Source organism: Megalobrama amblycephala, linkage group LG12, assembly GCF_018812025.1.
Source record: "Megalobrama amblycephala isolate DHTTF-2021 linkage group LG12, ASM1881202v1, whole genome shotgun sequence".
NCBI lineage: Eukaryota > Metazoa > Chordata > Actinopteri > Cypriniformes > Xenocyprididae > Megalobrama > Megalobrama amblycephala.
Window position 1 is genome coordinate 10,460,462 of NC_063055.1, and position 23,240 is coordinate 10,483,701.

Consider the following 23,240-nt stretch of genomic DNA (forward strand, 5'->3'; position numbering starts at 1 on the left):
GACCTAATTTGGGTAGATAATCATTCATAATCAGTAACCCAACGGTTCTGGGTTGGGAATGCGGATGTGAAAGAGAGCATGCACGTCACATAAGTTCAAACACAAATGGTTCTGTGTGTGCTGATACCACTGTTACCTGTTCTTTTAAAACCGGAGGATTTTTAAAAGTCCTGTTTTCTCTCACATCCAAACCGTGTTAATTTCGTCACCTATTTTTAATTTAGTCTTAGTCTTAGTCTTGTGCCAAATGTCCTTGTTAGTTTTAGTCATATTTAGTCATTCACATATCTTTTTTTGTTAGTCAAGTTTTAGTCGACTAAACGTCTCGTCATTTTAGTCTAGTTTTAGTCAAAAGAAAACTCAAGGTATCTTAGTCAAGTTTTAGTCGACTAAAAGTCTCGTCATTTTAGTCTAGTTTTAGTCAAAAAATGTTAGTCTTTTTTTAAAAATAACACATTATTACTGAGATTATTACTGATAAACATTTCAGTAAAAAAAAGTGTTTCACATATCTCAAACATTGGTTAAATGTCATAATTACCTGACAAAATACACTTGTTGAAAGATTTTTGTTGAATGCAAATGTTAAACATGTCTGGTTTTCAATTTCTGATTTAGGAGACACATTCACAAATGATTAACCTGTTCTGAAGAGTATTTTATTTTAACCAACACAATTCAAAAGCTAGCATGTCGTCGTCGCTCGTCACTCGTGTTCGCTTTGGGTGTTGTGTGTTCAGCAGTTTCGTGTTGCAGCCACAGGCGTATGAGACCTGTAAAGCCTCGTTTACACTGCACGCGTGTGCGGCTCGTTACGGCTGCGACGCGGCTACCGGAGCTGATACACGGCCACTCTAGTCAATGCTTGTGTTTACACCAGCCGCGCCGCGGTGCGTTTGAGAAGCGTCCCAGAAGCGGCTCGATGCGCCGCTTCGCTAAAGATAGGTGCCTCGCCTCCAAGACGCGCAGCTCAAATACAAAACAAAGTCAAAATAATCACCCTGTGTAAACTCCCGCTCATATTTTACATCACTAGAAACTGACGACAAGAGATTCGAAGTTGAAAAACTTGAAATTTCTTTGTTTGAGTTGACATCGCGCAGAGGACGGAACAACACCTTGCCGGAGCCGTAACGAGCCGCACACGCATGCAGTGTAAACAAGGCTTCAACGAGGCTTAGCTTGAGCAACAACGCGAAGCCGCGAACTCGTTCTGAATATTTTAAAGGCGTAACAGCTGATGAAAAAGCAGAGACGATTGTAGACGAAAATGAAGAGAGATTTTATCTTAGTTTTTATTTCATACAAAACATTTTCGTCTCGTCTTTTTTCGTCAACAATAATGCATGTTAATTTAGTCTTAGTCAGCGTTTTTGGACAGTGGTGCAGTCTTGTCATCGTCTCGTCTTAGTCATGAAAAAAAAAGGTTGTTGACGAACATATTTCGTCTCGTCTCGTCTGACGAAATTAACACTACAAACCACTTTAGTGGTGATAGGTGACTGATGAGCGGAAACTGGAATTGCACTCAAAAGGGATTGATTATAAATGATTTTAAACAGAGAGGGTAAAATTCTGTTGATTTGCTATACTACAAAGTGTTTTCCAAATTTCAGTGATTATGTTTGTTTTTTTTTTGTTGTTTTTTTTGCCGACAGTAAGCATGATGATTTGGTTGTAGCATTACTAGTGTGTTCGTTGGATGGAGAAAAAATAAACAAAATATAGTCAAATTTGTTTTTATATGCAAGTTATTAAATTTTATTACACAGCTCTGTGGAATACTTGATTCTGACTGGTAAAACGCGCCATCCAGTGGTATGTTATTCCCAGATAACAAATGAAAACAGATAACACAGGCTCATCCAGGTTACTGAAGTTAGCAGCGCTATTCGCTTGCTAGGAACGTTTTTTCTTCGTCAAAGTTTTGCGTTTGGTGAGCTTATAAAATATTAAATCTCAAATCAATATTTTGTGTATAGTTTCTTAATTATGCCATCCAGTATCGTGGACTCGCTCTCTCTTGTTCCATGCAAACGCAGCTGCTGCCATTTTGTGACTGTTGTTTTGTACACTGTTGGATTCTAAGATAACAAACAGGTATGATTTTAAAACAGTTCCATCTCAGATCAATGTCCCTCATCCCCATAATTATTTATGTGGCAAAATGCTGTACCGTATACCTTAAGTGACCGTCTAGTTTGAACTTGCCGCACTAGCAAATGCTTTCTCCGCGGAAGCTTTGTGTTTAAATAGCTAATAAAATATTTCAGCTCAGATCAATATTTCGTCTCTGATTATTTACTTGTGTGGCAAGTAGCCGTGTAGTTAGCAGGATAATGTACATCCAGCCGGTTGTTATCGCCGAATAAACTCCTTCGGGCTGATGCAAGTCCCCTCCACTTCACGTTGGGATCCTGATCACCCTGTCAGGGTTTATTCTGAGATAACAACCGGCTGGATGTACATTATCCCTTACTTAAACTTTTAAAGAGCAATTTTGTTTAACTGTATAAGCCGTACAACTGTTAAGCTGTCATTCTTTTCTGCACTTTTTCTCCCTCACATACACATGTACATATTATGTTTACTCTAATTTTTTTTGCTGATAAATTAATGTTGATTATTATTGTTGCCTGTGTTGTAATTCTGGTAATTTCCAACCTAATTTGAGTTTATATTAACCCAGCAATACAGCAATTGTAAAACAGTAGTTGAGTTAACTAAAACAGCCCAGCATGTTAGGTCAAAGATTTATCCCAACATGCTGGACTATTTTATTTAAAACAACACAGTGCTGGGCTCGTCCCTTTTTGACTCAGTGCCGGGTTATCAAAATGACACAAATTTTTTAGAGTGTAGGCGGGAAACATAATTAATTTATCATATTATCACAACCACAATTCAATCAAGTCAAGAACGATAAAATAAAATGCCAAGCTACATTATTTCTTGCCTAACGTTCTGTTTCATTGTGCTGTAAATGACGTTTCATGTATTCAGAGGCAGCGAATAAGATTCTTTGGCAGACAATTGCTTTCTGACATGGCTATTTACTTTTGATTTGAAAAGAAAAGAAAAGAGGTGAAAAGTGAAGAAACATTGAGATGAAGTAAAATGAGAAGTGAATAAAATAAAATATAATACTATAATCTTGTAAATAATCTTGAAAACTTGCAGGCCAATCAATCCTCTACATCTACTATAGTCACTCACATTACTGCTGTTCAGACCGCTCTCTCTCTCTCTTTCTCATCCTAGGCCTCTCCCTTTAAAAACCCATCTAGATGAAGGCAAACACTACTAGCAAACTGTAAACAATGAAAATTTCTGCAGTGCACAATGAGCAGGGTGAACAATGAAAGCAATGTTATTTGCATATAAAATTATATACTGTGCTGTTAATCAGTTTTATGTTGAGCTGCTGAAAGTAAATCTGCACCATCTGCAGAGAGAGAGAGAGAGAGAGAGAGAGAGAGAGACAGAGCAAATAGCAGTGAAGGACAGGCAAAGAACATACGATAGAAGGCAATGGAGGGAATAACAGCGGGAGGGAGATAGTGAGAAGATGAGAAAGAGAGGAAAGATCAGAGCTGGGATGGGTTGACTGTGGGACAGGGAAGAGAGAGAGAGAGATCAGATGGAGATGCTATCGATGTGAACAGCACAGAAGCTTCCACGCGGCCATACTGATAAGAGAGAGGAAACAGCTCTCTAAAATCAACCTCCAGTCCTTCCATCTCATTCCATTCCACTAAACAACTCACATTCACACTGTACACTGATGTAACTGGGTTAGTGTCTTTGTTTGAACACTACAAAAGTTATAAACACACACCTGCTCCCTTATCTTCAGTTACCCACACGCATAAATACATACAAACATGCAGACATATACAGTGGGATCCAAAAGCCTGAGACTATATTGAAAATGTGAGATTCATAATCCTATTTAAACCTGAAAATATAAGTTTTAGGATTTTGAAAGTTTAAACTTCAGAAAAAAATAAATAAGAATCTACGTCACTATTTTAATATTAAGCAAATTTATGACACTGATCACCATCAAGCTAAAACTATTAAAACATTCTGTACAGTGCTTGGCTAGTGAGCTAGCAACATAAGTATCAAATTTTGGACATTATAGGCTTGTTCCAAATGCTGTCAACATGCATACAACATATGCACTGCTCAGCTTGTTTCCAAGCAATAGCCAGCCCCTCGAGTGCAGCGTTGGGATTGGCCGTTTAAAAGAGCACGTTCCACCCTGATGTTCATTAAGAACCCCGTGAGAAATAAAGCTATGTAGAACTATGCAAATATGAAAGCAGCCACATACAGTGCATGCCAACAAAACACAGCTTCATTAATACACACACTGCAGAATATACACAGACTCCTCTGCAACCTGAACAAAGTGAACCGCTGAGCTGAAATGAAAGTGAATTAGCTTTTCTCTGTGGAGGAAAAGACAGCAAATGAACGATCAAGCTGAGGAATCCTCTGGGGGACTTCTACGATACTGCTATCTCTGCATGTCACAAAAGACTGTTAACACACAGGACAGGTGCCTGCTTGGTCCAAACTACACTCTACTGCTAACAAAGAGACACATTAAAATGATCTCTAATGCATGTTAGGCTTGCGGACAAAATGTACTCCATCACGAAAAACACATGACACCGCTGTCAGTTACTTACATCTTAACACACACCCATCAAACTCAATGTTAACTCTGTGACACTTAAAAAAACAAAATGACACCAACAATTCACACACAAACACAATTTTATTCAATCATATTTAATTAACCACCTATAAATGCACTAGTGACTAGTGTGTTCTGAAAGACTTCAATTATTGAGGCCAGAACACACCAAGCCGACACCGACGAACTAGTGGCGACGAAAGCAGACTGCGGGGTTTGCTCACGTCGGCAGCGTCTGTGTCCAAAGTTGCCCTGCCACACCAAACCGACGCTAAACAGCCGACGGCCAAGCAGCACGTCAGTTCTGCGCCCGCATGATCTGAAATGCCTTTCCGAAACAGCAGGCGGCAGTAGCTGAACAGCCAATCAGAACGATCAGATGGCCCGACGGACCGTCGAGCTCCAACGGCGATTCAACATTTCGAATCGGCCGAAAAAAGGCCGACGAGGACCAACTTCAGCCGACGGTGCGGAACACACTGAACTTAGTCGGCCGACAAAGAAAAACTGCCTGACGGCCGACCGTCGGCTTGGTGTGTTCCTGCCTTTAGATACACTTTATTCATTTGAATAGACACAGGGAAACCAACATATAGGGTGTCTGGGTCCCCAATATAAAAAAATCTAAATAAAATGTAAACAAACAAACAAACAAATAAATAAATATAGTTGACAAATGAAACAAGGCCTCCATTTAGGACCATCAAAATATATTTCATAATTATTATGTTTTTTAGGCATATTTTACCCCTTATTCTTGTGACAGTAATGTATTTCTGTTATTATTCCCATTATTTCTGACTGTAATTTTAAGCAGTATTTTTTTAATGCATTAAAGAACAACATTTTTTGCAATAAAGAGATTCAATAAATACCATGAGATATACACTAAAGATTAGATTCACAAAAGATTTATTTTTTGTAAAGAAATTAATACTCATTAAGGATGCGTTAAATTGATCAAAAGTGAGAGTATATACAATTGTAATGTTACAAAACATTTCTATTTCAAATTTTGCTATTCATCAAAGAACCCTCACATGAATAAATTACATTTTAAAATATAACAAAGTGGTATTAAACAGCAATTTCACCAAAATTACCAGGCTTTTTTCTGTATTTTGATCAAAAAAATGGAGCCTTGGTGAACAGAAGAGACTTGAACATTTGAATCGGTTGTGTACATACTTTACAATTTAAATAACTTTAAATAACTAAATTATTTTTTTCTTAATTTTTTTCCCCGTTTAACAAAACAATAAAATAAGATAGAATGGTCCTAAAAAAGGCAAAATGTTCTACATGCACATCTTCTAATTTCAAATATATTTCATTTATAAACAAACACATATATCTGTTTATATACAGTATGTGTGCGAGTCTCATGACCAGGGTTAGCTGAGCTCGCTGCAGTATTTGGCCTGCGTTTGAGTGGGGTTAGGTTCAGGACCCTCGTCTGTTCACCACGCACCCCAAGTACCCTGCCAAGCAGACACACACACACACACACACCTCTCCCCACGCAGGGTTAATGAAACAGCGTGACACCTCACTTTATTTTTTTATTTATCTGTTTGGGCATTATCCCGGTTCCTCTCCAGCGTTTGACCTTGTTGGCTACTGAGCGAGTCGTGGCTATTGATTTTAATTACCCAGCGGGAATTTACTGCTCGCCTTTCCCGCGCCGCTGCGCCGCTATTGGCCAGAGAAAATAGCTTTGTGTTGCCCCTCTATGTGAGAGAGAGAGAGCGAGCCTGGTGAATCTCGAACCTGCTGGGCGTTTTCTATCTTCGCTGCAATGTATGTTCTCTCTCTCTCTCTCTCGTTGTGGCTGCTGGTAATTTGTTTTATCTAAATGATAGTGCCCCATGCCTCCCTGTGCTGGTGGATGTGGTACAATGCCCCCCGTTCCAAAACACATTTATCTCGCTGTGTGTCTGAGGGGGGAAAAAACAGGCCGGCGGACAATAACCTACACACACACGGCTTAACAATTCAGCTGCCCCCGAACGCCTTTTATACACACTCCCCACCCCGAGGAACACACACACAGTGAGCTGTTGCTCTTCGGCTCTCTTTCCATATAGAGAAAAGGTCAACGCCTGGAGCTCAAGGTCATGGACTTTAAAAATGAAAGAGTTTTCATAACTTGTTAGAGAAAGAGTAAAGAAACCCAAAGTTTCTTCAACTTGAGTGGGCAATGCTATCGCTGACTAGCGACTGTATCTCTATTTTCGTGTGTGCGTGCTATTAGCTAAACGTCCGGGCCCGTACCGAGGTGTCATTCCCAATCGCGGTGCTTTTCAACTCCGTTAGCAGGAACAAGACGGGGCCTTTGATGTCTGCGCGGCTGTCGGCTTCCCTCTGAAGAGAACTAGACGAGGGGGAAAATTGCTGGCTTTCATACGGAGCGGGACATCTTGTCTATATTCTCAAATCAATCAAGCGTAGAGGTCATCGCAGTGGCTTCTGTCTCTCTGACTCTTTCCATCTCTCTCGCTCTCCGTTTGTCGCCCTCCCCTATTCTTCTAAGAGCACTGGCTGTCATCTGCTTAATGTTGTGAAGGTTAAATGGTTTCAAATATGAGCACGAAGCTGTCAAGTGCCACAATTCGTCTCTCATCCTCCTGACAAAAACAGCTGAAGAAAAAAAAGAGGATCTATTACATATATGGATATTACATTTCATCACGACAATGATACTCTCAGATCTGCGCAGGCTCTTTTGACTTTGGACGCAGGCCCATATTGTGTAATTATTGCTCAAACAAGTGATCCCTCTTCTAATGCATTTATTGTTTTACATTTGATACCATTTCTTTTCTCTCGATTTTTCTGTCGTAATATGAGAGGTAGAGGGAGTGGAGTGGCCCTCCTGTGATTGATCTATCATTTGGGACATGAATCAGACTGGAGAATAGCACTGGATGGCACAGTTACTAAGCAACCTCGCTTGCTTTGTGGTCTAGCTGTCCATGTGCGATGGTATGTTTGAAATAAGGGGTTTTTGGCGTGCGAATTCACTGTGTGATTCTCTAAATGGTGAAGAGCTTTGAATGCATGTAGAGGATCAGAGATGGGAGAATAAAACTACTCTGGGAGCCGGGGGCCAAATTAGCCAATTTGGGGACGAGGATAGACATTATACTTTACGTTGATTAACCACATAAGACATTAAAAATGTTTCCTGATTTTTTGGGGGGAAGAAAAAAAAAAAATAGTGGTGTTTACCTTTGATGCCACAATGCTAGAGTCACATGGGTGGTTGCCAGTGTGTTGCTATGCAGTTGCTAGGATGTTCTGTGTGGTTGCTAGGGAGATCTGGTGGGTTGCTTAGTGGGCTAGTTCAAAAGAGCCCACCTCCAGGTCTCCATGAAATTCTAGTACCTAGATATGACTCGGGTCTATGGGATTTTACGCCAGGAGTGAGTGAGTATGCGTAGAAAAGCACATCATTCCTCAACAAGCCACAACATTTGTATAATCAGGACTCTACAATAAATATTTTTCTGCTCGCCAGTCGTTCTACTTGCCCTGCCAACATATTTACAGGTATCAGCACAAAAAAATAATCAATTTTTATTTAAAGCCATATTTTTTTTCATTTTTTCACCTTTTTTCTTTAAATTTTCAAAAAAACATTAAATATACAACAAGCTGGAAATCATACTATTATAATGTAACTGTAAATTAATTCCTTAAACATTACTTAAACTTACTTTTGCTCGAAAACAACTACATTTGATGCAAAACAATATTAGTTTGTAGATTTCAATACTGTTTTATAGATGTTTTTAAGACTATCATAAGTAATTTTTTTTTTTTTTGCTACCTTTAACTCTTTCCCCGTCAGCGCCATTTAAAAAAGTTACCAGCCAGCACCAGCAATTTTGACCGTTTTCACAAAACTTTCATGGCCCCCAGAATATTTTGTTATATAAATATCTAAACATGCAATATATCAAAAGAAAGAACAGAGACTCTGCTTTAAAAAAAAAAAAAAATATCTTCATGTATTCTTTTTTTTTTTTTTTTAATCAACACTTGAATGTGGGTAAGTTTCATAAAAAAAGCAACATTTTGAATAAAATCGAGTTTTTTCAAAGACTACAGCATGCATGAAGCAATGCTTTCATCACTTGTTTCTGTTCCTTTTTCGCCTGTGTTTTGATTATGAGATTCTTTACTCTTTCAGAAGTTGCATAATAGTACCCCCTAACGTATATAATGATGGAAATAAATGGCGAGAAGGCATTGTCTAATAAATGACAGAAAATTCCACCAATGGCGGGGAAGCGTTGTCTCATAAATGATGGAAAATGTTGCCAATGACAGGAAAGCATTGTCTCATAAATGACGGAAAATTAAGTTAAAGGGTTAGTTCACCCAAAAATGAAAATTATGTCATTAATGACTCACCCTCATGTCGTTCCAAACCCGTAAGACCTCCGTTCATCTTCGGAACACAGTTTAAGATATTTTAGATTTAGTTCGAGAGCTTTCTGTCCCTCCATTGAAAATGTATGTGCAGTATACTGTCCATGTCCAGAAAGGTAATAAAAACATCATCAAAGTAGTCCATGTGACATCAGTGGGTTAGTTAGAAGTTTTTGAAGCATCTAAAATACATTTTGGTCCAAAAATAACAAAAACTACGACTTTATTCAGCATTGTATTCTTTTCCGTGTCTGTTGTATATCCGCTTTCACACCACAGTGATGCTGCTTCTTCTTCTTCTTTCCTGTTTTACGGCGGTTGGCATCCAGCTTTTTAGTGCATTACCGCCCCCTATCTGCTCCGGACAATAACGCGATTAGGACATCCGCAACATGCACACATACGCACCATTTTAAAAAATATAGCAATACCAAAATACAAACAATGTAGAATAGCTTGAATACAGCGTGCGTCTCCCTCAGACTGTAAACGAAGCTCGGGCGCACTACATAACACGTCATCAGCATCACTGTCCGGAGCAGAAGGGGGCGGTAATGCACCAATAAGCTGGATGCCAACCGCCGTAAAACAGGAAAGAAGAAGAAGCAGAGTCACTGCGGAGTCGTGAACGCGGATATACAACAGACCCGGAAGAGAATACAATGCTGAATAAAGTCGTAGTTTTTGTTATTTTTGGACCAAAATGTATTTTAGATGCTTCAAAAACTTCTAACTAACCCACTGATGTCACATGGACTACTTTGATGATGTTTTTATTACCTTTCTGGACATGGACAGTATACCGTACATACATTTTCAATGGAGGGACAGAAAGCTCTTAGACTAAATCTAAAATATCTTAAACTGTGTTCCGAAGATGAACGGAGGTCTTACGGGTTTGGAACGACATGAGGGTGAGTCATTAATGACATAATTTTCATTTTTGGGTGAACTAACCCTTTAATGGCGAGGAAGCGTTGTCTCATAAATGACAGAACATTCCGACAATGGTGGGGAAAGAGATTCAGTCGAAACCAAGAATTTATGGCCATGTACACAGATAGAAAGATAATTAGATGATGCAATCCTTCATTTAAATGTGGTCTTTATTCCAAAAAATGGCCTACACCAACTACTAGATTTTTCACATTAGTCTCATTCAGAGAGGGCATCAGCACCAAAACGAATTTCAGAAGGCTCCTGACATTGATTACAGTACACCATTTTATTTTACTGATGCAAAGTGGGCCTATAGGGGGTTTATTGTATTTAATAAGTAGTGACAGATTAAATCTGAGTCTATCGTGATCTATTACCCTCACTAGATTGAAATGCATAGCTGCATTTGAGCTCAAGTGTTTATGAATTCTGTGAAATAGCTTGTCTATTGAGTGGTATCGTGGTTGAACATGCCAAGTAAGTGCACTAAGCAGAGTGATACGCTGTAAGCACAGTGATACACACACAAACGTGTTAAAGTCTGAGATGCATTGCTCTTCACAAGCGCAGAGGGACACGTGTAATATTAGTGCTAAGAGCCCTGGCCATCATACTGCCTTCACAGCTCGTAAATCATCTACTCATTACAGCTCAGATCATAAACGTACACCCATGAGAGAGAGAAAGAGACAAACTCTCAGGCTAATATATTCCAACCTAGCACTCTTTATGACTGCTGCCCGACAAAAAGAGCGTCCGGGCACCTCTGGGGTGATATTGGGTGGATAATTCTAGAACATCGGAACACCAAACGGCACATTCAGATGCACTACCACATGTTGGCCTGTCTTAAAAAACTAAATGGAGAGAGCATAGGAATATCCCGGGTGTGTCGGAGTTAAGATTAGCTGTGAGATTATGCGGCCTGAGCACATGGGCGCTGGAGAGATTTGGCACTCATTACTTTTGAACAAAATAAAGAAAGTTGCACCAAAGGCTATAGGAGCTATAAAGGCTAAACGGTAAGTGGTTAATCAATAAAGCAGCTCTGCATAGGGCACGTGATTAATGCTGTTATGGTTGGTACAAACACATCCTGACATAAAGGACGGGACCTTTCATTTTACTTGAAGATTAGCACACGCTACAAGACAGGAACTTGCTGTCCTGCCCACTTTTAAACACTCACAGTTTCACTTTCTGTTGTGTTGTCAGCATTATCGTATGCATTTTACACAATCAATTACAAGATCATCTCATCCCCAGCAGACTGACCTCACACAAACTCATTCACATAATGCAAGAGTTGATTCAAGACAACACAGGGGCTTTCGCACCCAGGTAGTTATAGGAGCTAGCAACAGGGTAGCAACAGGGTGGTTGAATTCACACCACCAGTAGGAACTCTGAAGTGATGTAAGCTGGTAAGCTAAACAACTGGAGGATGCTGTGATCGTAGCTGTGTTTTTGTTGTGTGTCATGGGTTTTGTGATAAAGGAGATAGAATATAGACATATAAGTTATGTGATTAAAATAGCAAAAAGGAGAGCTAAGAGATAAAATCTCCTATGACAACTTTCAGTGCTACATATCATCAAGGCTGAACACAACGGTGCAAACAAAGGTGACAGGTAAATGCTGTTAACATTAGCTTTCTGTATGTTAGTTCATGGAGTACGCATATGTAAACTGTATGTTTTAAAAAAAAAAATGGTGGGTGCCAGTGTTTCGTATGGCATGCATTCGGCTAATCAGCGTAAACTTATGTCACTGGTAGTTCCTATTGTGCTTGGTTAGACCCTACTCTAAGTAAGAGCTAATTTAGTCCCCCCAAAAGGCGTTCCTATTGGCCTAACTAAAATGATTCCAAGTTCCTGCAGTGTAAACGTGCCACAAAGCGGGTACTTCGGCCAACAGTTATGGGAACTTTGAAAACTTTTTTCCGGTGCAAAAGCCCCCATGTCAAGTCAACAAACAGCATGGAGAAAGTGGGTGTGTGGTCGTTTATTTTACATTGGAAATTTCTTCAAGGATATAGGGTAAAATGGAGAAAAATGACCCCCAGGATTACATCACACCAGAACATTAATATTTAAAACTAATCAGAACAGTCTGAGACTAAATGATCTAAAAAATATAGTTTTTATTAAAGGTGCCATCGAATTGAAAATTGAATTTACCTCGGCATAGTTGAATAACAATAGTTCAGTACATGGAAATGACATACAGTGAGTCGCAAACTCCATTGTTTCCTCCTTCTTATATAAATCTCATTTGTTTAAAAGATCTCCGAAGAACAGGCGAATCTCAACATAACACCGACTGTTACGTAACAGTCGGGGTGTACGCCCCCAATATTTGCATATGCCAGCCCATGATCGAGGCATTACACAAGGGCAGCCAGTATTAACGTCTGGATCTGTGCACAGCTGAATCATCAGACTAGGTAAGCAAGCAAGGACAATAGCGAAAAATGGCAGATGGAGCGATAATAACTGACATGATCCATGATAACATGATATTTTTAGTGATATTTGTAAATTGTCTTTCTAAATGTTTCGTTAGCATGTTGCTAATGTACTGTTAAATGTGGTTAAAGTTACCATCGTTTATAACTGTATTCACGGAGACGAAAGCCGTCGTTATTTTCATTTTTAAACACTTGCAGTCTGTATAATTCATAAACACAACTTCATTCTTTATAAATCTCTCCAACAGTGTAGCATTAGCCGTTAGCCACGGAGCACAGACACAAACTCATTCAGAATCAAATGTAAACATCCAAATAAATACCATACTTACGCGATTAGACATGCTGCATGACGAACACTTTGTAAAGATCCATTTTGAGGGTTATATTAGCTGTGTGAACTTTGTTTATGCAATGATAGAGTCGAGAGCTCGGGAGGGGGCGGAGAGCGTGAGCAATTAAAGGGGCCGCAGCCTGAATCGGCGCATTTCTAATTATGTCTCAAAACAGGCAGTTAAAAAAATTTATTAAAAAAATCTATGGGGTATTTTGAGCTGCAACTTCACAGACACATTCAGGGGACACCTTAGACTTATATTACATCTTGTAAAAAAAATGTTCAATGGCACCTTTAAGTAAAAATTAAAAATTAGACCTGTAAGTAAGATGTCCCCTCAGAATTGAGTAATATGTTTTTGCTATCATTTGCAGTATTTAATTTAATCTATTATAATTCATGAAGTTATTATTTAATAATTCCATGAATCAAATGTACATTTAAAACATCTTCATTATTCACCATAACCTATAAGCCAAATTGAAGGGAATCATTTAATCTGAATCATTAGTGAATTGCCACTTTAACATGGTTAAAAAAGTTAGCTTTAAGATATACTGTTATTTGATAAAACTAAATTGTCAAAAAACACAAATTTACATAGAATATTTTATTTAGTAAAATTAAAACAAATTCATAATATTATAAATAATAAAACAAATGTTTTCCATTATTTCCTTTAATATAATATTTGATTATGCGTTGTCTTGTACATGCTAAACTCATCTCCAAATTTGCTACAATTTAGCAATAAAAGAGCACAGTTTTTAAGGGCAGCATTTCCCTTCATCTTGTCCTATTATTCAGGCATACATAGTATCTCTGGCTCCTGTCTATACATACTGCTCATTTCTGCTCTCTTGCTTGTCTGGGACAGTGTGCACACCTGGCAGGTCAGTCAGATTTCAAACAACTTTGGAAACATTGTTAATTGCGTGACTCACAAGTGTACATGCCGCACATTATGATCTGGGGCTTTTTGTTGCAGACTATACACATGAAAGGGTGACAAGCTTCTGTCTTGTAGTGTGCACTAGGGTTTATGGACATGTAACAACAGACGCTCATATGGAAATGCATGGGTACTAAATAAATGAAAAACAAACAAACAAACGCAAGGAAATACGAACAAACATGAAAACAGTAATCTTCAGATAATTGGTTGCCGGATGGCTCCAGCAGTGTGCAGGTGGTTAGTGCAGCCCCTGTCACTGGCTGTGTGGGAAGAGATGAGATTTCCCTATGGTGTCTATAGATGCTATAAGAAGCAACATCCACAGACAGAAAGAACAGTGAGAGGGTCAACAAAGATTCTCATTATGAATCAAATTCAAGAGCCTGAAGCACTTCTAACCATGCAATCGCAGACATACACACATAAATGCAATAAAATTGAAAAAAAAAAAAAAATGAAAAAAAAAGAAGAAGCTTGAATCCAAAAGCCTTAGTATTACCAAATAACACTTGCATCAAAAAAGGGTTATAATACCTGGAGAAAGCTATCCGTTAGCATTCACGTTCATCTCAATGGCAGTTGCTCAGCTGGTGCAGAATCACTCAGAAGTATGCGATTCAACAACCTTTTAACTTAGGAAATTACATCATGCTGACAGTTTTGCATACACTACTCTACTGTTTTAAAGTTTACTGTTTTATTACTTGTATTCAGAAAGGACAGCATAAATTTATCAAAATTGACAGTAAAGACTTTTACAAAAATGTATTTTTCAAATAAATGTTGCTCTAATCAAAGAATACACAAATATTAAGCAGCACGAGTGTTTTCAACATCGATAATAATAAGAAATGTTTCTTGAGCAGCAAATCAGCATATTAGAATGATTTCTGAAGGATCATGTGACACTAAAGACTGAAGTAATGATGCTGAAAATTCAGCTGTGCCTTCACAAGAATAAATAACATTTTAAAATATGTGACAAAAGAAAACTTATTTTAAATTAAAAACAATAATATTGTGAAATAGTATTACAAAGTATTTTCAATTAAACCAATACAGCCTTGGCAAGCATACGATTATGCAAAAAAACAAAACAAAAAAACACCGACCTCAAACTTTTGAACAGCAGTATATATATAATTAATATATATTTGTGTGTATATGCTAACAGCCAAACCTTGATCTCTTGTTAACATCTCAATCTCTACATTTTTCTTGCTTGGCAAAGAAATGAACATCAGAAAGCACAACACCTTTTGTATGCTCTTTCTTTGGCCAGTAGATGGCCATAGATCTTGTATTTATAGGGCCTCAAAGAACTGACCCACCCTTTAATCCAAAATGACTCAATTTATGTCACACACACACAAAAAAAAAGGGGGGGGGGGGGGTGAGGAAAACACATGGACCACACCCTGTCTGCCTGCACACAATAAGGGTCATGTGATCTCCCTCTCTCACTCACTAATGCGTCATCAGTATAATACTCCACAACACCTCAATGTGGGGCTGCGTGTCCCTGGTGGCTCAACCCCATCTGTAGCAGCGCGTAATGGTGTGTGTGAGAGAGTGAGGGCGTGCGTATAGTGATCAGGCTATAGCGAGCCTCATCCAGAAGCGGCTAACAGTGCTAATATAATGCATGTGTGTGTGCATAAGTGTGACCTCATGGTGGTAAGTAGCTGCCCTGCTGCGCTGAGGGATGTCTGGGGTAATTATCATAGAGCAGATGAGCCCTATGAACCAGCCAACATGGCGCCATGCCCCCTCATGGGGCACAGGGGCAGAAATCACACAGGGCACGTACACGCATCCATACGCAGACTGTAGGAGGTGGAGGCAGGTGTGCATTCGAGAAAAGATGGTAATAACAGCCAGACAGGGTGACGTCTAAGAGGTGCCCTGGTGTGAATGTCTGTGTATGTGTTTACGCGTTGCTTTTCCATGATTTCGCAGACTTTCCCCACCTGAGTACCCTCTGGCCTTGTGGGACGTCTGAGATTATGAGGGCACAGCCGGTGTCATCATAATTCCCATTACATAGATTTACTTATTTGAGTAAGAAAGCTATACTGTTGTTTACGCGAATGTTGAAATGCTTTTTGCTATCCCTGTTTAATGTGCAGAGACAATTTTAAATAAGCTATTCTTAGGATAATTTCCCCAAAGAGTGCAAACACTGTGGCTCTATGGTGCTTTCAAAATATTTTGCTTGTTCGAGCGGTCCGACATGTCAACTTCTGGTGTGGTATTGGGTCGGGACTACCTGTTGGTCTGAACAATATCAGATGGGATTTGGGAAACTTGATTGGAAAGCCATTGTTAGTGGTGCAAGGGTTTGTGCTTTGGACAACATGTGGCTTGTTGAGAAGAGGTGTACTATTGCGTTTCTAAGTGATCAGACCTTGGTGGATAATATAACTACCGAAAAATGGACGGACACCTAACAATGACCCAGAACACCCTAGCAACCCCATAGCAATGTGCTGAAAAAATGTCACTTAAACACTTAAAATTAGTAATATTAATAATATTTATTATTTTTTAATTATTAATATTTTAAATAAATAAATAATGGCATTAACATTAAATGCTAAATTATTTTATAAAATATTTGTATATTAATTAATATTAATGTAATGTACATGCCTAACTAAATATTAGTATATATATATATATATATACTAATATTTAGTTAGGCATGTACATAGGCAAATGCACAAATGAGAACTAATATATATATGTATAATTACATATAAAACAAATGGGCAAGGGCTGCAATAAGTGTAATGAAATAAATAATAATTCATATTTGTGTACAAGAAAACCAGTACATCAAAGCCTAAATATTGGGATGGTGACTGACGCTCTTCACAGTGAGTATTCATAATAGTAAACATGCATATAATAAATTAAACAATATTAATTTAATTAGCTTTCATATTTGTTTACAAGTAAACCATAATTTCAAAGTCTAATTATCGGGATGGTGACTTAGATCTAACACTTCACATGAAAAAAACGTACAAAAGTGTTTGTAAAAAGAAAAAACATAAAAAGAAGGGATGCTCTGATGCAGGTGTGCCTCCATCTCTTCCACTTTTCCTTTTTCCCAGGGGACGTCTGAGATGTGTTGGCTGACTGCATCAGGAGAGTAGGTGGAGTGGACCCAAGGAGACAGCCTGGCGCCAGTCTGCACTCCATCTCTACTCCACTAACACACACATGAACACACACACACACACTGATGGAGATGGGACTTAGATAGACTGAGAGATGGAAAAACAGAGGGATGAGAGTTGATGCAAGTGAGAAGGCAGAGATACAAGCTGAAATCCATCCACATTAGCTCCATTAGATGTAAGCATCAGGTCCAGGTTGAGATCGTACAGCAGGAAGCAGCATCACAGGGTACGGCCCATCGGCTAATGTAGCCTGGGGCAGTACTGGAGTTAGGATGCTGAGAGCAGACAGCGACAGGGTTTACTCTCCTCCTAAAACCACCGCAACATCACTTCTGATTTGCCTTTCTCACAGTCAACTGGCAAAGTGTTCATATAAGCTAGTGCACAAAACAGTTCTCAACTGCATAATCTAATAATGCCTTCTGGGAAATTCATACCACAGTTGTACATTAGGTGGACACAGAGGGTTTAATATTAATAAGTAGAGATCTGTTCTTCAGCAGATGATGTCTAAATGTGCAGCTGGATTTAGTGACGTTAAGGCATGCCGGTAAAGTCTGTGATGTTTGCTATCGTAATGTAAGCAGGGACAGCAATGATGTCATCTGTGTTTTTTTGTCCAATACCACACAAGGTGACTCTTGCAAGATCAAAACAATGACATACTCAGCTAAATAAGGTCTCAAAGGAAGTGATATCAGCGCAAGACAGCGGTAAAAGCTGGATGAAGGTCAGAGGGCTGGTGAGTCAAAGCAGACACAGTAGAAGAGGAAGAGATGGACCGCTCACAGAAATCTCAATGGGAGAAACTGCAATGCTCAACATGGTGGCTGCACGAATGGATGTCCTGCCTTCCAGTTAAGTAAGCCAATTGCCTTTTTGAGAGAGCAGGACCTGCATGAAAATACAGCTTTTCAGCATGAAATTGGATAACTTTTCGTGATTTCTGAGGATAAAATAGGCAAATATAGCTATGCAACATTATAATTTCATTATAAAAGCCATTTTTTCACACTCAATGAACAGATGACATCTGGCAAGCGCTGCATACAAACATTTTTAAACAATATTTTTAATAGATTTCATATATATATATATATATATTAGGGCTGTCAAACGATTAATCGTGATTAATCGCATACAAAATAAAAGTTTGAGTTTGCCTAATATATGTGTGAGTACTGTGTGTAATTATTATGTATATATAAATACAAACACATTCATGTCTATATTTGAGAAATATTTACAAGTATATGTATTTATTTATATTTTTATATAATTTATATTATATATAAATAAAAATATTTTGTTCATAAATACGATATTTCTCTTAACTATATACATTAATTTGTTTGTATTTATATATACATAATAATTACACACAGTACTCACACATATATTAGGCAAACTCAAACTTTTATTTTGTATGCGATTAATCGCGATTAATCGTTTGACAGCCCTAATATATATATATTTTAGGGGTGTGACGAGACAGTTAGCTCACAAGATGTGATGATACACGAGATTGAATTCACGAGACAATATATTCTGCAGGTGCATTTGAAATGTTTTAACTGACCATCTTGTAATGAATGTAATTTCAGTTCTACTTTCTGAGTATGAAGTATCATATCCAGTAAAAGACAACAATACTCAACAATGTAAAATGTTTTACCACAAACTCAACTGACTTCTCTTCTGTATGATTTCAGTCTCTTCAGACCTTACTGTACATGATTTATGAGATTCTACAACTTTTGACCTCCTAACTGAACTCCTTTCCACAAATTGATCATAGAAGAAAAAAAAAAAAAAACAATAACAGTTTTCTCTTAGTCTTATTAAGTGCAAACAATACAAACCATAATCAAAGTACTCTCTCAATATTCAAAGTGCAAATAGAGACCAATATTTATTTTTCTTCAAGCTTGTATACAGAGCTAAGAGGCCCACAGCCTACACAGCCCAGCCTAAGATAGCGGTCATATTGGGAGATATTTGCATGCATCAAGGAGCCGCTTACAAAATGCGGGGTATTGAAATCGCATTTGAATGTGCACTCACGTTTTACTTTCGCAATCGTGTGTACTCTGTGAATAGGGAGCGGCGGTGCTGAGCGCGCATTCTACAAGATAAGACATTTGTCAGATGGTTAGGCTCTGTTGTGCAAAGAATCCTCCGCCATGGTCTTATCAGTCATCTCGTCACTAACTCACGTGATCAGTGAACTCTGATTCCTGCTGCATTACGTATGATTTTGCAGTTTGTATTGGATGGGATTGAAGTGACTGTAATCCAACTGAATTAAATTTATTTCATTTATATTTCTATAAAAAGCAAAACAACAGTGGAGGCGTAAACGTAGCGGTGGTACATTCGAACCTAATTTCACTCTCACACTCCATCATGGCAATATTGCGAGACTTCTTTTCACCTCGATTGCATGACACAAGATCCTGCGTAACTGTAAATTGAAAGTTATCATATTCATATATATATATATATATATATATATATATATATATATATATATATATATATATATATATATATATATATATACAGTGGGTACGGAAAGTATTCAGACCCCCTTAAATTTTTCACTCTTTGTTATATTGCAGCCATTTGCTAAAATCATTTAAGGTCATTTTTTTTTCTCATTAATGTACACACAGCACCACATATTGACAGAAAAACACAGAATTGTTGACATTTTTGCAGATTTATTAAAAAAGAAAAACTGAAATATCACATGGTCCTAAGTATTCAGACCCTTTGCTCACTATTTAGTAGAAGTTCCCTTTTGATCTATTACAGCCATGAGTCTTTTTGGGAAAGATGCAACAAGTTTTTCACACCTGGATTTGGGAATTCTCTGCCATTCCTCCTTGCAGATCCTCTCCAGTTCTGTCAGGTTGGATGGTAAACGTTGGTGGACAGCCATTTTTAGGTCTCTCCAGAGATGCTCAATTGGGTTTAAGTCAGGGCTCTGGCTGGGCCATTCAAGAACAGTCAAGGAGTTGTTGTAAAGCCACTCCTTCGTTATTTTAGCTGTGTGCTTAGGGTCATTGTCTTGTTGGAAGGTAAACCTTCGGCCCAGTCTGAGGTTTGCAACCAGTCGTCCTGTCCCTGCAGCTGAAAAACACCCCCACAGCATGATGCTGCCACCACCATGCTTCACTGTTGGGACTGTATTGGACAGGTGATGAGCAGTGCCTGGTTTTCTCCACACATACCGCTTGGAATTAAGGCCAAAAAGTTCTATCTTGGTCTCATCAGACCAGAGAATCTTATTTCTCACCATCTTGACAAACTCCATGCGGGCTTTCATGTGTCTTGCACTGAGGAGAGGCTTCCGTCGGGCCACTCTGCCATAAAGCCCCGACTGGTGGAGGGCTGCAGTGATGGTTGACTTTCTACAACTTTCTCCCATCTCCCGACTGCATCTCTGGAGCTCAGCCACAGTGATCTTTGGGTTCTTCTTTAACTCTCTCACCAAGGCTCTTCTCCCCCGATAGCTCAGTTTGGCCGGACGGCCAGCTCTAGGAAGGGTTCTGGTCGTCCCAAACACGTCTTCCATTTAAGGATTATGGAGGCCACTGTGCTCTTAGGAACCTTAAGTGCAGCAGATATTTTATTGTAACCTTGGCCAGATCTGTGCCTTGCCACAATTCTGTCTCTGAGCTCTTCAGGCAGTTCCTTTGACCTCATGATTCTCATTTGCTCTGACATGCACTGTGAGCTGTAAGGTCTTATATAGACAGGTGTGTGGGTTTCCTAATCAAGTCCAATCAGTATAATCAAACACAGCTGGACTCAAATAAAGGTGTAGAACCATCTCAAGGATGATCAGAAGAAATGGACAGCACCTGAGTTAAATATATGAGTGTCACAGCAAAGGGTCTGAATACTTAGGACCATGTGATATTTCAGTTTTTCTTTTTTAATAAATCTGCAAAAATGTCAACAATTCTGTGTTTTTCTGTCAATATGGGGTGCTGTGTGTACATTAATGAGGAAAAAAAAGAACTTAAATGCTTTTAGCAAATGGCTGCAATATAACAAAGAGTGAAAAATTTAAGGGGGTCTGAATACATTCTGTACCCACTGTGTATATATTTTAGGGGTGTAACGGTACTCGTATTCATACCGAACGGTTCACGAGGCAAATTCCCAAATGGAAGTGACCATCCCTATGGGCGTGCGCGTGCTGTATGTAGCCGTTTGGAATGCACTTTGCAAAGGGAGTGGTGTAATTTCCTTATTATCTTCAGCTGGGATGTTCCCGTGACAATGCAGCACAGTGTCTGTCAGCAGATGTCGCTGTTTTAACGGCATAAAGGTTTTAAAATATGCTATATAATACTGTATATAAAAAGTTATGTATATAAAACTTTTAAAAATATAAATTGTATATTATTTATGCCGGCGCTGCATTGTCACGGGAACATCCCAGCTGAAGATAATGAGGAAAATTACACTGCTCCCTTTGCCAAGTGCATTCCAAATGGCTACATACGGCACACGCGTGCCCTGCTCACATAGGGATGATCACTTACATCTATGTTCATAGATCTCACTGGTCCAAAATTCACATATAAGCAATATTTTAACCATCAAATATGATGATCACTTTCAATTTCCAGTTACACAGAATCTTGTGTGGTGCAACTTTCACTGTCCTCTACTAAACAATTCCACTGCATATTAATCACATCTTCTACTGCACACAAATCTATAGCAGCATCATTCATCTTAGTAATGCTTCTATTACTCCTGAAAGTCTAAGGCCTAGAACTATCAAAATAGGAGAATTTAGACAGCTCGCCCTATTTGTGTAAAATTAATTAGACTGCCAAATTCTAAGTGCTTCGTTTTAATCTTTAAAGCAAGTCATTTTTTGCATTTGTCAGGATCTCATCTCTCTGCTCTCTCTCTCTCCTTGCATCCTGTCCAGATCTGTAAACCATCTGTCCCTTGGGGGCGTCCCTGCTTGGCACAGCTTGCCAGCCTGTCTGACCACATCCCCGCTGGCAAGAGTGCCAGCTGCAAGTTTGCTCTCTGTATCTCGGTCTCTCTCTCACTCTCTACTCCACACACCCCTCATCACTTTTGGTGCCCACAGCCAGACTGGTGTCTCCAGATGCCCAGGGGGGTGAGGGGGGTTTGGGATGGTACACTGCCTCCTAGACAGCAGATGCTGCCAATTAACTTCCCTGCCACAGGCTCACAGAGGGAGGGTGTGCGTGTGCAGGGGCAGAGGGGAAGTTGTGGGGAGGTATGTATGTTTTAGGGCTATACTGGTCATGATATTTATTGAATTGACCAAAGTCATCTAGTCTCAGACAGACAGATAGCACTATGCTCTCCTCTCCCCCTGTGCTCTTGGCCTGTCCCTCAGTGCCACATGCCATACTGGAGCTTCTGAAACATCTCAATTACATCCAGAGAACAACATACCAGCCAACCGGCCATGTCCCTGTGAGGGCAGAAGACACTGAGATTCTGCCCAACCTTGCAGTTTAGTTTTACCATTCGTTACAAAACAAAGTGGGACATATCATGGAAAACAGGATTTTCCTTGCTGTTTGGAAATAGAGAAGTTAAATATACTATGCAGACACACTCTCCATGTAGACCCTCCCCAGTTCACCCCGACCACCTGTACAAATGCAAAAATCGAGCAATCGGTTATATCATCACATTAACATTTTACCACCCACATTTACATATCAAAGGATTCAGCAACTTAATTAACAACGACAGTGCAAATGCTGGTACAAACAGGCTAACCAATTAGAACAGAGGTCATTTACATATATTCGAAAAACAAAATCTGTTTCATGAGAAATGGTCATGGGAAACTAAATTGTTTGACTGTTTTTGATGCATGAATTCTTGACCAACATTACATGGATCTCAGAAAAAGGAAAAAAAAAAAAAGAAAGAAAAAAAAAATCTTTGCCTGCCAGGGTCATATTTCACCACAATATCAAAAGAAAACAAATATGAAATTATATTTTGCATGAGGAAAAATATTTTTAGAACGATTTTTCTTTTGTCGTTCCATGATAGATAATGAGTGTAAAAATGCATTAATACAGAACACATGATTATTTATTTAATATTACTTTAATATTATAATAATCAATAAAATTGTATTTAATTATAACAAATAATACATATAATTATAAATATAAAAATAT

General features: G+C 38.7%; 1 protein-coding gene across 5 annotated transcripts in view; it reads right to left on the minus strand.

The window, feature by feature from the left end:
* The window catches only part of bend5 (BEN domain containing 5), a 408,562-nt gene that overhangs the window by 180,559 nt on the left and 204,763 nt on the right, over positions 1 to 23,240 (minus strand). The window lies entirely within an intron of this gene.